Source organism: Pleurodeles waltl, chromosome 1_2 (genome assembly GCF_031143425.1).
Source record: "Pleurodeles waltl isolate 20211129_DDA chromosome 1_2, aPleWal1.hap1.20221129, whole genome shotgun sequence".
NCBI lineage: Eukaryota > Metazoa > Chordata > Amphibia > Caudata > Salamandridae > Pleurodeles > Pleurodeles waltl.
In genome coordinates this window covers 1,267,951,977-1,267,968,611 of record NC_090437.1, presented here as the reverse complement: position 1 = coordinate 1,267,968,611, position 16,635 = coordinate 1,267,951,977, and positions in this window count along the sequence as shown.

Below are 16,635 nucleotides of genomic sequence, written 5' to 3'. Positions count from 1 at the left end.
ATGTGTGTGTGTGTGGGTGGGTGTATGTGTCTGTGTGCGTGTCTACTATAAGGATGAATGTAAGGTTTGGGGTGGGTGGTAATGAAGGGCAGTAAGGGGTAAGGGTAATTTTTACAGGTAGTTTTTGTGTTTGGGGTGGGTAGTACCAAAGGGTGGTAAGGATAATCTTAGGGTTTAGGGATGAGTAATGGTAAAGGGTGGCAAGTGTAACTGTAAGATTTATAGGTGGGTACTGGTAAAGGGTGGTAAGGGTACTTTTAGGGATTTGGGGTGGTTAGTGGTATAGGGTGGTAAGGGTAATTTTAGGATTTAGGGTTGAGTAGGGGAAAGGGTGGGGAGGCAGATTAAAGAGTTAGGGATGGGAAGTGGTAAAGGATGATTGCCTTCACCCCTCCAGTTTGCTGAATTTGTTTTGTTAGCTTTAGGATTCTGTGTACTTTAGCACTTCTATAGTGCTAAAGTGCTTGTGCACTCTCCTTCTCCTGCAGTGGGACTAACCTGGTCCCTGTATCCTACTCACACTCCATCGATGTCACCCTGAACTTGTGACTTTCACCCTGTCTCGCTTAACCAGATAACCGCAAGTAGCGATTTGTGCATTTAAGTGTTAAACTTACCTTAAATCTTTAAAACTGCATATCTCCAATTTCACTGTTCGGATTTTTGTAACTTTGGTCTCACAAACGTATTACATTTTACAATATTTTTTAACCCCTTGGGTGCCCGGGACTTAATGGTTACATCCTTGGCCTCGCTGCTCAGGTGGCCCCCCTCATGGGCCTCCCACCACCCTCCCCAGGGCAGGGATGGAAGGGGAATCGCTTCCCCTTCCACCCTCAACCACCCCAGTGACATCTTGTGACATCAGTGCACGTTCGAGCGCTGACCTCATCAGAGGTCGCCCCTATTGCGTTGGTGACAGAGGAGAAACAGATGAGTTTCTCCTTGATATGGGGGCAGGGGGAGGTCAGAGAGGCATTGGAGGAAAGGAAAGGCTTTTCCTTTCATCCAATGGCTCTCGGAGCAATTCTGCAGCACGATTGCCTAGCAATCGTGCTGCAGAAATGCCCACTAGACACCATGGAGGCATGAGGGGTGCAGTCCCCTGGGCAAGGGTCGCTCCCCAAGGGGGGGCATTTTTTTATGAGGCCATTTCTGCCCCCTTAGGGGCCCCAAGGGGGACAGACACCACTAGGCATCAGAGATCTTTTTTTTTTTTACAGATGGGGAGCAACCCCCTTAGACAAGGGTCACTCCCCTGGGAGGCAATTTATTTTTAAAGCCATTTTTGCCCCCTTGGGGTCAGATCGGCCTACTTTTATTAGCCCATTCCGCCCCCAGGGAGGGCAGAAACAACTAGACACCAGGGATTTTTATTTTTTTATTTTTTTACAGATGGGGAGCGACCCCTTTAGGCATATTTCTATTAGGCCCATCTGTCCCCAAGGGGGGCAGAAACCACCTAAGCACCCAGGATTGGTATATGTGTGTTGTTTGGGGGCCAGCCACTTGGGCAAGGTTTGCTCCTCATGGGGGCACATTACTCTTGGCCATTGCTGCCCCCCTTGGGCCCATCTAGACACCACAGAAGATTTTTCTTTCTTAAAAAGGGTGGGGATATGGTCATACCCCCACCCCAAATAAATGGGGGCAAAGTTGTTCTGCCCAGTGGTGGGCAGATGAGGCAATTACCCCCGATCCACTCCCCGGGGGGACAGAAAGCCTACTTGATGCCGGGAATTTAAAAACAATAGTGCAGTGGTGGCTACCAACCAGTATGGGCACCCCAACTGAAGGGGGTAGCAGTCTTTCAGCTCTCCCCCTGCACTCTAAAAGACCTTATCCCAACGGCAAGCAAGAGGACATTTGATCATTTTGTGTTTGGGTTTTGATTTTACATTTCGGCCATGAGAGCTTGGCTAACTCTCAAAATCGTCCCACTTGGAATGGTGAGGGTTGCACTTTTTGGACTTTGGGTTGCTGCCATCTAAAAAAGTCTACAAGACCTAAACACATCTGAAAACTAAACATCTGGGTGAGTCTAGGGTGATGTGCTGCACATGCACCCTGCATCATTTTCTTACCCACAATACCCTGCAAACCTCCAATTTTGCTTAAAGTCACACATTTTCCCCACATTTTTGTGATGGAACCTTCCAGAATCTGCAGGAATCCACAAAATTCCTACTACCTAGCATTGTCGCATCTATACCATTAAAATTTCTGCCACACTTGTCAGCCTAAATATTTTTATTTTTTTCAAATTGCCCTTTTGGATCCGCTTTGTTTCCCCCTCAATTTTGACATGTTTTTGGCTCTTCCCTGTCACAGGCACTTGGTCCACCTACATAAGTGAGCTTTCATTTTAGAAATATGAGGAAAATGTGATTCTTTAGCTAAATTTGAGGTTTGCTAAGGATTCTGGGTAAGAAAACACAGGATCCATGCAAGTCACACCTCCCTGGAGTCCCCTGGGTGTCTAGGTTTCAGAAATATCCGGGTTAGGTAGGTTTCCTTAGATGGCTGCAGACCCCAGGACCAAAAACATTGGTGCCCCCTCCTGCAAAAATAGGTCGTTTTGTATTTGATAACTTTGATGTGTTTCGAGGGTTCTAGGCCTACCCACACAAGTGAGGCATAATTTTTATCGGGAGACTTGGGGAAATGCTGGGTGGAAGGATATTTGTTGCTCCTCTCAGATTCCTGAACTTTTGGTCACCAAAATGAGAGGAAAAAGTGTTTTTTCAGCCAACTTTTGAGGTTTGCAAAGGATTCTGGGTAACTGAACCTGGTGAGAGCCCCACAAGTCACCCCATCTTAGATTCCCCCCGGTGTCTAGTTTTACAAAATGCACAGGTTTGGTAGGTTTTCCTAAATGCCGGCTAAGATAGAGGCCAAAATCCACAGCTAGGCACTCTGCAAAAAACAGGTCTGTTTTCTTTGGAAAAATGTGATGTGTCCACGTAGTGTTTTGGGGCATTTCCTGTTGCGGGCAATAGGCCTACCACACAAGTGAGGTACTATTTTTATCGGGACATGTAGGGGAATGCCGGGTAGAAGCAATTTTGTGGCTCCCCTCAGATTCTAGAACTTTTCAGCACTGAAACATGAGTTAAAAGTGTTTGTTTGGCCAAATGTTAAGGTTTGCAAAGGATTCTGGGTAACACGACCTGGTCAGAGCACCACAAGTTACCCCATCCTGGTTTCCCCTAGGTGTCTAGTTTTTAAAAATGTGCACGTTTGGTAGGTTTTCCTAGGTGCCAGACTGAGCCAAAGACCAAAATCCACAGCTAGGCATTTTCCAAAAACACATCAGTTGTCAATGTAAAAATTTGAAGTGTCCATGTTGCGTTCAGGCGTTTCCTGTCACAGGCACTAGGTCTACCAACACGAGTGAGGTACCAGTTTTATCAGGAGGCTTAGTGGGAAGGCTGGGTGCAAGGAAATTTGTGGCTCCTCCCAGATTCCAGAACTTTCTATCACCGAAATGTGAGGAAAACATGTTTTTTTTGGGCCAAATGTTGAGGTTTGCAAAGGATACTGGGTAACAGAACATGGTAAGAGCCCCACAAGTCACCCTATCCTGGATTCCCCTAGGTGTCTAAATTTAAAAAATGCACATGTTTGGTAGGGTTCCCCATGTGCCGGCTTAGCTAGAGGCCAAAATCCACAGCTAGGCACTTTCCAAAAAACACATCAGATTTCAATGTAAAAATGTGAGGTGTCCATGTTTCATTTCCTGTCACGGGCACTAGGCCTACCCACACCAATGACGTACTTGGGGAAACACAGAATAGAAGAACCAGTGTTATTGCCCCCTGTCTTTCTCTACATTGTTTCCTTCCAAATGTAAGACAGTGTGTAGCAGATAAGTCTTTTTTGAGAAATGCCCAGTAAATCACATGCTAGTATGGGGACCCCAGAATTTAGAGATGTGCAAATAATCATTGCTTCTCAACACCTTATCTTGTGCCCATTTTGGAAATACAAAGGTTTCCTTGATACCTATTTTTCACCCTGTATATTTCACCAAATGACCAGGTGCAACTCATTTATTGGCTCTGGGTACCTAGGGTTCTTGATGAATCTACAAGCCCTATGTATACCCCCAACCAGAAGAAAACATGGACAGAAATGGCTCTTTTTTCACCTCAATTTCAATATATTTTTTGTTATTTTCTGAAGGAAAATCTTGTAAGATCTACACAAATAACCCCTTGCTGAATTTAGAATTTGTTCTGTCTTGGATCCAGCATTGGTTTCACACCCATTTCTGTCACTAACTGGAAGGAGGCTGAAAGCACAAAGAAATTAAAAAATGGGGTATGTCCCAGTAAAATGCCAAAATTGTGTTGTAAAATATGGTTTTCTGATTCAAGTCTGCCTGTTCCTGAAAGCTGCGAAGATGGTAATTTTAGCACCGCAAACCCTTTGTTGATGCCGTTTTCAGATAATAAAAACACACCAGCTTTCTTCTGCAGCCCTTTTTTCCCATTTCTTTTTTAAAAAAACGAAATTTTAGCTGTGTTTTGGCTAATTTCTTGGTCTCCTCCAGGGGAACCCACAAACTCAGGGTACCTCTAGAATCCCTAGGATGTTGAAAAAAAGGATGGCAATTTGACATGGGTAACTTATGTGGACAAAATGTTAGGAGGGCCTAAGAGCGAACTACCCCAAATAGCCAAGAAAGGCTTGACACCTGAAGGGGAAACACCTGGCAGCGAAGGGGGTTCAATTTGGAATGGGATTTTCCCTTTGATGTATTTTCACTTATTACTGTGTATATGCTGCATAAATACTGTACACTTTGCCCCTAAGTTAGGCCTGACTGATGTTGTGCCAAGATACCAGAGGGTTGAGCACATGTTAATTTACTGAGTTTTTGTGGTTCACCATGACATGAATCTTTGGGGTTGCTTCAGAAGGGGTTCACCCCCTTAACGAACAAGCGTATTTCTACACAATGAGTGTGGAACTTGCAAAGTAATTGGACTACACTTGAATTAGTCATTTCACAACCCGGTGACCGAAAATATCCATTTACTCAAGAGAGTACCCTTGGAAAAAGACTGGATGCACTGGTGGTTTTAAAAGATCAACATCGAAAACCATGCATTTGTGCTGAATGTATTCCACTGAGATAAGTATTGTGGATACTAACAAGGTTTTAAAGCAAACATGTTTGGTGTTTCCAATAGTGTGGGTGTATGCTTCTAAATACAGCACAATTAGCTCGCTCAACAAACATAAGCAGGGCAAATCCAATTAGCAAATGATCAAAGCAGTTTCTGTGCTTTCATGCTCATTGATTGAAACACAAGTCTCATGCGAGTTAGCAATTAGAGTAGGGTAAGACCAGTCAGGAAAACATGAAAAGTAAGGCGAGTGCACTTGAAACAATTCGATTATACCCTTAATTCAAAAACATCACAGTATAGCACTGTACACCCCCAATGTGTTACCAAATACATTCTGAATAAGAGCAAAACAAAATCTCATGTCCCTACATTTATTTCCATGATTTCAGTAACTCAGAGGCTCTTTCTGGGCCTTTTACAATACTGCCCTTATTGCCAGGACCATGCCTATATTTCTGTGGTGGTGGAGTGTCAAATTATGCAACCAGGTTGGCTACATTAAATATCAATTCAAGTCCTGTAACACACGTTAATACTCTCTGAGTAAATGTTTCACCTCCTTGGTACCCGTTTAATATACCCGGTTACAACAATCAATGATTACTAAAAGGTGATGAGCGAACCTTACAAATGGCTTGTCACTGTGTGTCACATGAGACACATCTAGGTAACTTATTTTCTGTTTCAGATTTGAAATAAGGAAATCAAACATGTAGAAATATCGGCTGTGCCTTTAGCCAAATTCTTCTTCTCCCTGATTTAAGACTGTAGGTTCTGGCCTGATGTGACTTCATAGTAATTCCGAAGTTTCATTATACATTTTTGATGCATGGGGCTTGTGTAAGTTTAATAATGTATATTTATGGTTCATATAGTTTGATGATCAGAGCAGCATTCCAGAAAATAATTATTGAGAAATGCATTTACAAGCAAATTATACAATATTTCATCACTGGCACCTTAAAGGTAGCTCACTTTTCGTCTGAAATTCTGAGTCGTTTGAACCACCAAAAGAAACATGCACATATTCTAATATTTTTTTAAACGTTCAAATACGTGCTAGTTAGGCAGTGAAATGATTAGAAATGCCACTTATTTGGGAAGATCCCAAAAATACAATAATGGAGGCTGCACGCAATAAAAACCTACGTCCTGATCATTTGTACAATAGTTCTGTTAATTGTCCAAGTATCTAAATACAACTGGTCTGCTTATGACGTAATCTCTTGATCATTCTTGGGGGTCAGCCTTTTCAAATGTCTTCAGATTTTTATAGATTACTATATGCTCAGATCAATATTTGTCGTGAGGCTAAAATATTTAAAACTGTAAATTTAAATTAGGCCCATATATCACTATTTTATTTCAAAACATTTCCACAAAGCCAAGTTAGCCATACTTCAGTTTCGCCTGATGTTCCCTTTTCAGCTCAGTATGACGGGCCCTAATCCCAAAGGACATTCTACCCACTAACTGTATGTGGTGTGCTCCTTAGGACCACTTGTGAAATCTTAACATTGTAGGACCATCTATTTGACTTCCCAATCTACAGTCTTAGGCATCAGCCCTCCTCAACTTCTCTGTCTATGTCTTGGCTGGTGGTAGCAATATTTCATTTTGAGGGTCAGTAGCTGAACCCAGCGATGATTCCTAGTGGCCACCTCATGCACATTAGGACCAGTGACCTATGGTAACAGAGGCATGTAAGTATTTATGTTTTAATGATTTTGCATGACTGAGGACTGTGTATTTGTTTTCACAATAAAGACATTAAATCAAGTGCAAACAAAGGACAGATTATGATCAGTGTTATTACAGCACTCATTTGTGTTATCCTTTGAGAAAGGGTTGCTTTCTGACACTTCCCCATTTCTCAGCAGCCACCATCTGGAAGGTCACAATCTAGCCCAGTCGAAACAAAACTGACGGTGAATGAGGACATGGTCCTAGAAGGACCAATTTCTCAAGATGCACAAGAAGTGAGGCATAGAACATCAAAGGACAGGGGTGGCATCAGGGTTTGAGGGAGAGAAGTCTGAAAGAGTGGCTTCAGGTCAGGGACAACAAACACTAGAGGAGCATTGCCAAGAAAACCCTAAGCCACTAACTGACAATTGGAATAGTTAGTGTAGGAAATTGGTTGAGGAAGAGTGTAAGCCCTACTGAAGCAACAGCCACAGTCTTTGTCAGGGTGAACCACAAACGTCACTAAATTAACCTGTGGTTTACCCTCTCGTAACATTGCATAAAAGCAGTCAGGCTTAACATAGAGACAATGTGTAAAGTATTTATGCAGCACAGAACCAGTAATGAAGTGAAAACAAAATTCAAGAATAATCCCAAACCAATTTAGAAAATAAAGTACATTTTAATACTTAAAATGATAGCAGAAAGACAAAAATTTAATCAGTAAAACTGGAGGTTTAAACATTTTAGTGAAAATAGCAGCTCAAAGCACAAAGCACCACTCTTGGTAATCTGTTTGTGCTACACCAGAGCAAAGCCACAGGTTCAAGCCATCTGAGATAGAGCATGGGTCCAACACAGGTTAGTGCCACTAAAGAGTTAACTTCTCAACTCTGGCATGAGGAGTTCTGTTTACTCTAAGGAGGCTTTCAGCACCAAAAGCAGAACTAGCATTGTGGATGGTCGTTGCTGTGGCGTGAAAATCTGGTAGTTGCTAGAGTTTTGTGGGCAGCGTTGCTGTTGTAGCATGAAGTGCAGTTCTCACATTGCTAGTCTTTGCGGGTTGCAGAGTTTTGGGGCAAATAGCCCATTCACGACCACAAGAGGCCCCAGACATTAGGATTTTCTCATTTTCTTCTTGAAGAAGCTATCACTGATCCCAGGACCTAAGGAACACCTCTTGGGGACCAGGACTCATGTTAGCAGAGGCCAACAGCAGGGCTCAGGCAGGTCAAAGCAGGTTGCAGCTGGTCAGCTTGGCAATTGTAGGGAGGTCTGAGAAACATGTTGTGTCCCTGTAGGTCACACAGGAAGTCAGCCAGCTGCCCCTTAGAGCCACTCTGAGTAGCGTGGGAGCAAGGCAAACAGGTCTAGTATTCCTTCTTCAGAGAGGAAGGCAGTATTTGAGCAGCACAGCAGTCCTCTGTCTTTGAAATCTTCCACGTGCCCATGAGTGTTCTAATGAATGCCTGTGGAGGTCCAATATGTATACATGATGCCAGCATTTGTGCTGGGTTTCCTTGTCCTACCACCAACATTGTTTCTAGAAAGTTCTTCTCCTTCCCCTGGTCAAGGCCCGAAACAGTTTAGGGTGACAAAAGGCAAAGCAGGCAAGGTGTGCTGTGTGCAAAGCCCTTTCATGTGTAAGTGGGGCTGGAAACAGTCCCTCCCCAGTCATCCTGGCATCCTGGCCCATTCTGTCCAAACCTAAGCCCCCTAGTGTCTGAAATCAATATGGAATCCCCAATTGCAGAGACAGGCACTGTGATGTGAAACAGGACACTGGCTGGTTGGTTGGGACAAGAAAATATCAACTTTCTAAAAGTGACAATTTCAAAATATACTTCACCATTTACTATTGTTAATTTAATTATTTATCATTAGAGTGTAAGCAGAATATCTATATCTGCTCCCAGTCTAAGGTTAGCACTTATTACATGTACTAAGGCCTTACAGCAGTTAAAAATTACTTTAGGAGTGTTTATCGGTGAGGACATGTAAACATAAGTACGTGTTACTTTTTAAATACACTGCCCACTGCCCCCTACCTTACAATGATTTATAAGTATCACAAACTATTTTTTTGCCAGGTCCAAAAGGCATTTTAAAACTGCACACACTGGCTGAAGTGGCAGACCTGAGACATGTTTGAAAAGACTACTTAAGTGGGTGGCACAATCAGTGCTGCAGGCCAACTAGTAGAATTTAAACTACAGGCCCTGGGTACATGTAGTCCCACTTTACTAGGGACTTACAAGTACATTAAATATGCAACAAGAATGTACTTCAATCATGCCATGTTGAAAAAAGCAATGGTAAAATGCACAGAGTATTAAAAGCCTGCAAAAAGGGTTTAGAAAACAGGAGGGGTGAATGAAAAAAGTTTGGGGTAACCCTGCAGAAAGGGCCTTGTTCCACACTCATCTAATAAATTATTTAGTTAATACTTACAGTTCAGTTCTCTTACATATAATTCGAAGAAACATCAGAGCAAGTCACATGACTTGCCTCTTGCAGAGTATATCTAGCAACAGATTTTACACAAGGAAAGCTGGGGACAGATTTACTAAACTTTCACAACATAGGAGGGGACCTTTCTGAGATGTGTGTCAAAGTAAGAGAGACTAAAGACTCAATATTTATTATGATATGGTGCACTTCTTCTCTCCCTCTGTCCTGCCGCACTTGTGGTAGCCTAGGGACAGTGAAGGCACTCTTAGCTGTGTTGAGATCAGAATAGGTTTTGTGCAGGAAAAGATACCTTCCTGCAGAAAAAAAAATGTTTTTAGAGGTTTATTTCTCTTTGTATGAGTTCCACAGAATGCAGTGCACATGCAAAGAGTCAAGAGGAAGTAAGAATGAAAAATATTTTTAATTGTCACTCCAGTATCAGCCAGGTGCACCATTTGGCACAAATACAGGTTTATAGTCTCTAGTAAATCCGGGTTTGTGTCAAAATACAAGGGTGATTGGATGCATACTCCACCCATTAAAAGTCTCCCCTACTCTAAGTAGTGCAAGGCAGTGCTATGTGCTGCCTTGCATTATTTGCTTGTTACAAAGCCATGGAAACTCACATAAATCTGGCTTCTGTGTGAACAATTTTCAGTGTGTGTCTGTAATTGCACACATGTTGCAATCTATATATTGCTTCTTCGAAGCAAATCATGGTCCCAATGATCTGTGGTGGATCGTTTTACAGGTTGCCAGATATAATAACAATGACCCTAAGTATCTGTTTAAGACAGTACAACGTTGGGTCTTTCGACTCAAGACATCCAGCGAGGGGTTAAATGATGAGATCCCGTGGTGCACCTTGTCCTCTTAATTGAGCTGTGACATATAACTCCTCTACTGACTTGACAATCCTTGACTTTGTACCTCTCCTGCACTGATTGTCACTCCTAAACTATCTTTATTAGTTTGTAGTAACATGTTTTTCTATTCACTACCTGTTCCCTTAAACCTTTTAGGGACTTCAAATTTACATTTGAGGACAGATTGCTTTCCTCTTCTTTTTCTACATATTGACCACATCAATTTTTTGTGGTTTCTTTTAACTCCAGACTCCCATTATGGCTATCAATATTTTGCTTATATTAGGATTCACCTCTCAAGTGTCCCTACTACCAACATGGCTGCTGTATTTCCCTGTAGACACTTTTCGAAGGCCAGGAATACTAGTAAGATGGCCGCCACTATATCAGACTTTTGTCCACCCTTGATCTTTAAGATCTGGATCGGACAGGTCCCAGCACGTGGTGTTTTCCGGCTCAGGCGCGTTTTTTTGCACCATGAACATCGACTATTTTTAGCCCGAAGACGCGCATTGTGGTGTCCTCCAGGTGCACACCTCAGAGCAGGTTGATATAGGGACCAGCGGAAGACTGAAGAAAATCTGTGTGTTATCCCGGGTCCCCCTGAATGTTTTATTACCTTCAGGGCACCGGTGATCAATAAGTAACTTCTCTGAGTTGCCAGTATTTCTTTATCAAGCGATGTGTACTAAGACTAACCAATCGTTGTACAGGTCAGTCTCAACAAGACCAACCCATTTTGGATGGGTCATGATGGTTTTTATTTTCTGCTTGCATTAGTATTAGTATGTGTATGACACAAATGCCATTTTTATAAGTATGAGTGTGTGCAGGACACGACTACCAGATAAGATGGGCTACAACTGGCAAACACTATTCTTTTGACTGCGAACACACCTATTTATGTATATTTAATCTATGCATTGCATCTTAATTTTTTCATACCTAGTAATTCTTCTGTGGTTTGGGGCTTGCACGTTCCTATGATGTCTATCCTTCACTATGGGATAGTAAGCTTTTTTGTGTATTATGTCCATTTGTGCCACACTTTTGGACCGGGGTTCTAATGAATATATCACCGTTTGCACTACTCAAACTCTGATGATTGTCTATGTTTTCGCTTTCATACAGGGTGACTGATTGACCAAATCGACGTTGACGAATAGTCCTCGTGCAGTAAGTGACTTCCCAGCACTTATAAATATATAATTAAATAGGAGAAGTAGTTTTAGGGTCCTGATGAAGCGTCATTGGATCATTTTTATGACCGTGGAGACACGAAACATGTTGACCAGAATACGTTAGGACTAGGTACAGCACCTTTTTCCTTTGTATGGAGTGTAGTGGGACATTATCCCCCGTATTTCACTCCCTCCATTTTCTTTTTAATCTTGACTTGAACCTTGTCCTGATTCATTAAAATTATGATGTTTGAGGTTCAAAGCCAATTTTAACCCACTTGTCTCTCCTTTTTGTTTTCTCACAGTCAGTATCTACTTCAGACCCTACCTTGTAACACAAATTTCAGTAGAGTACCACCACCGATTTCGGTGCACTTTCATTGTCTTGTTTAATAATTATGCTTTTGATGTGTGAAATGTACATATTCTATGTGATTTACGGGTGACTACAATACAAGTGGTTTTCTTGTGTCTTAATTAAACCACCTATGAGACTAGAGTATAATTGATTACTTCATTACTTTAAATCTATGCTCAGAACAGGTTTAATTGCCTAGCAATGAAAATTAATGAGTGAAGTCCAGGTGAACCTATGTTCTGATTATATGAGGGAACACTATGACCATGCTCCGGCCCTCCATGATGGATTGTGGAGGACTTGGCTGCCTGAGTTCTTCATACTGAGGGGCATTTTTTTTATTGTTTCTTTAATTTCTTTTTAGCCCTCCTTAAAAACTTCAAGACTCCAGCATTGGGCAGTGGAGCCGGGAGTGTTGACTGCTGGGCACTGATTTCTACCATTCCTTTCACAGTGGAAGGACTAGATGCCACAGGGCTCATAAGCTGTAGGGCCTCCTGAGGGGGTCCCCGGACCAGTGCCATGTTTGCTGGCTGCTTACCTTTGACAGTCAGAGAGATCATTGTGGTAGGGTTTCATAGTGATTGAAGGATGCATTTTACAGATTCCACTTCTGCTGCCTACTCAGCACCAGCGACCGTTGGTTTTATTTAAACTAACTTGCTTGGTCGCTGCCTGCTAGATTCTCGCAAAAGACTATGGGGGTCATTCTGACCCTGACGGGCGGCGGAGGCCGCCCGCCAGAGTAACCCCCTCCAGAACACCGCTCCGCGGTCATAAGACCGCTGCAGTGATTCTGGCTTTTGCACTGGGCTGGCGGGCGGCCGCCAAAAGGCCGCCCGCCAGCCCAGTGCAAAAGAGCCGTCCCACGAGGACGCCGGCTCAGAATTGAGCCGGCGGAGTGGGAAGGTGCGACGGGTGCAGTGGCACCCGTCGCGTATTTCAGTGTCTGCAATGCAGACACTGAAATACAATGTGGGGACCTCTTACGGGGGCCCCTGCAGTGCCCATGCCATTGGCATGGGCACTGCAGGGGCCCCCAGGGGCCCCACGACAACACATACCGCCATCCTGTTCCTGGCGGGAGAACCGCCAGGAACAGGATGGCGGCATGGGTTGTCAGAATCCCCCATGGCGGCGCAGCAAGCTGCGCCGCCATGGGGGATTCCCAGGGCAGCGGAAAACCGGCGGGAGACCGTCGGTTTTCCCTTTCTGACCGCGGCCAAACCGCTGCGGTCAGAATGCCCTGCGGGGCACCGCCAGCCTGTTGGCGGTGCTCCCGCCGACCCTGGCCCCGGCGGTAGTGAACCGCCGGGGTCAGAATCACCCCCTATATGAAGTCCTGATGCTGTCCATCAGGGTCCGAAGGAGTTGAGGCAAGGAGCTTCATTTGTTTTTCAGAGGTGAGCAGGGACATCGATCAACTGGCCCTGCTGACCCAGAGCGGAAACCCAGTGTGATTAATCTGCAGTCCAGTTCTACTAGAGATGAGGCAATTGACTGCAGTAGGTCAATTTGAAGTTCCATTTTTTTGTGGTTGCCACAGTAAAGCATATGCCATTGTATCCTGTTTGGAGATAAATGAAGGTAGGGAAACCTGGCTAGTGCTAGGTGGGGGTGAGGAGGCCAGGTCAGGTCAGGGCTGGAAGGGCCTGTGGGACAGATCCAGAGGATCCAGTGGATGTATCCAAAATTGGATTTATGGCTCCTGTGTTTGTACCCCTTCTGAGTGTGGGGGTTTGGGCTGGAGATTCTTCTAGCTGTGCTTCAATTTGTGCCCCCAAGATTTCCAAGAACTGGTCCGAGAGGCGTCCTGTGTGCTGTCTCTCCTGGGTGTCATCGTGAGGATTGGAATATAAAAAGCCACTGAAGCAGGAGACACCGCCTCCAATGATGTCTGAGGTAGAGAGGAGATTAGCGGAGGCTCACAGCTATGGATTTGCGCTAAAACTGTTATTGTGTGAGGGCACTTAGTGCAAGAATTGATGACCTGATCAGATGGACGATTGGCTGCACCTGTGATAGGGCCTTGGATAGACACATCAGGGTAGTCTGGCACATGAATGGTTCCAATATGCCTTGTCAAACTAGCAGGTGGGCAGAGCCTACCTGTTCTCTGGCTCATATCCTATAGACTTGGACAGGAAAGTGACCTTCATTGGTATTGCCATATGACTGACTGTCCTGAAGAGCAAGCTGACCCCATAGTTGGCAGGGTCCCGTCAGGGCCTTCGGGACACTGACAGTGGGAACAGAAGAGCACGGGACAAGGTAGTCCCTCTGTGGTGCCTTAAAAATGTAATCTTGAATCTGCCCCTTAGGTGTCCCAGGAAAAAGGGGCCTTCCTGACTGCTTCGTGTCAGGGCCAGATATCTCCTCTGAGGAGGCCACTGGCCTTGTCCCCAGTATTGTTGCTAGTTTATCTATTTTGCCTGTGAAGTCAATTATTGCTATTGGCCATCTTTTCCTAATTTGTTGGGGTGGATCAGGGCAGAGAGTTCCCTTTTGGGCAGGGAGAACGGAGGCATGAACAAGATGCCTGATGAGATTTCTGTAGGTTTTTTGCAAAGAGGGACTTTCCATTTAGGCATAGCGCCCACTGACCTGACCTATTCTGTTCTATTCTGTTAAAGGGCCTGGCTTGCCTGCTTTGATGCTTAGAGGTTTAGATGCTTGAATACTTGTCCCTTTGGCCTTTTGACTCTTTATTCCGCCGGACTTGGATAAGTCCGAACATTTATTGACCTTGATCTGTCGTACAGCACCATGCAGCCAAATTATTGTAGGCTGAGCAAAGAAAATGAGTAAGAGTCAATGGTCAAGGTGTGAAAAAATTAATATATGAACATTGCCGTAAAATACAGCAACTATAGGTTTTTAGAGTTCCAGCCACCTGGAAAAGAGCAAGTCAGCAAGAACCCCGAAATGCTAGGGAAGCAGGCAGGCAAGCAACAAGAGGCAGAGACAGGAGCAGGAGCAGAGTTATGGCAGCTAAGAGCATTCAAAATGACAGTGAGCGGGTCTCATCGGTTTGTCCACAAGCTACATGCAGATCTAGGTGGGCCACTTCTATGGAAAGCTGGGGTGATTCTCTCTCTCTACACCTACTGCTCTCATGGTACTTAACTGGCGGCACTCACTGGGCATGCCACAGCCACTGATCCACGTGAGTGAGTGACTGCTCGCACTCAGGCACCTCCTCCGGGAAGGCATTTGGCATGTACTTGGCTGGGCAGGGGAAGGCAGCAGAAGCTGGGGGCTGAGCAGGGCGAGGCAGCTGAGCAGGACGAAGGAAAGGCTTACTTGCCTAACATCAGCCGCTTTTGCCCAAAGCAAGCCACCACCAGCCTAGTGCTTCACACTTGACTTCCTCCCAGTCATGCGAGGATGTTGCTTGCCCGGCTGCCTTTGACAGGGTGTTGTGTGTCAAATGCTGGGTGCGACTGATTTGTCTTCTGGCTGCAGACCTCCCACAGATCAGCCACTGCCCACCCTGCCACTGCCTGTAGTGTACTGTGTACCTTGTTGTAGGAAGGAGGGAGCGAGCAGGCGGACGGCCCTCTGGCCAGAAAGATCAGATCTGGCCGGGCCGCTATAACTCATGCCCTAAGGTAATTATAACTTGTACCTTCGCCATGCACTGCTAATTACCCCACAAATTACAGCACCCATGACATCTTTGATATCATCATTGATAATGTCAGTGTAACATCTGTAGTAAAATTATTGATCAAATGCCTGTGCATGGTGGGGGAATTAATTATAGTTAACTTAAGGAGACTTATAGTTACTTTAGAGAACTCTAACTATAACAAGTGAATTTCTATGGTTTTGTACGAGTAAATTCAGAACCTCACTATAACATCCCTGTAACCTTTGTTTTTTTCAGTGAAAATATACATTTCACATCAAAGTTACACAATGTCATAAATTAATTTACCTTGTGCTTAGATTGTCTGCTCACCCAGATGTGCCAATAGGGTAATGAACATCACTTACTTACTGGTCACATCAAAACATTTATGGTTTCAATAAGCAGAACACTAGCTTGGGTCACTTCAAGTCAAGGTGAACAAATCATGTACTTTGTGTAAGTGCCATGTAAAATGTACACGTGTGAGAGGATGAGTGTTGCATCAACACAAAGTTGTTGTGGACACTACATTGACAATATTGTTATAGGCCACGCACAGCTAATTGCTCCACATATTATGTCATTGATGAGATCTTCCATGGCATCTTTGATATCACTGCAATGTTTGCAATAACATTATTCATAAGAAAACTATGAATGGCGAAGGCACGAATTATAGTAACCTTATGGCACGAGTTATATTTACTTGAAAGAGCTCTAACTATAACAGCTGAATTTCTATGGTTTTGTACCAGTGAATTCAGAACATAAGTATAATGTCCCTGTAATCGTTGTTTTTTTAGTAAAGAAAATAATTATATATGCTTTTGTGCACGTCATGTCACTCCTCAAGATAACCTATCCAATGATGATCAAGGTGAAGCAAATGTAGATATCTCTTTGCCATCAACAGATGAGGACACATTGTAAATTCTGCCTAATGATTTAGAAGATGAAACAAAGATATCCCAAAGACCTAAAGTCACACAGATGTTGGCACACATCTACCACAGAAAGAAACCAAATTACTACTGGTGCTTCAACCACACATGCAGAGATCAACATTACATGTGCAAGTACAAGAAATTCAGAGGCTTATTTAAAAGATCCAGGAAGAAACTTGTGATTTAGTGAAAGAAGGCCTTGCAACCCTTCATGACGGTATGAAAGAGGCTAGAGATTGCTTAAAGACTACAATGTCTGTTACAGAAAAATGGGAGGATTGTACTTTTTAAATGGGATGGGTGCATCACTCATGACCATACATGAGGACATATTAAAATGTGTGAAATCCAAACACAATGGAAATGCATCTACTTGT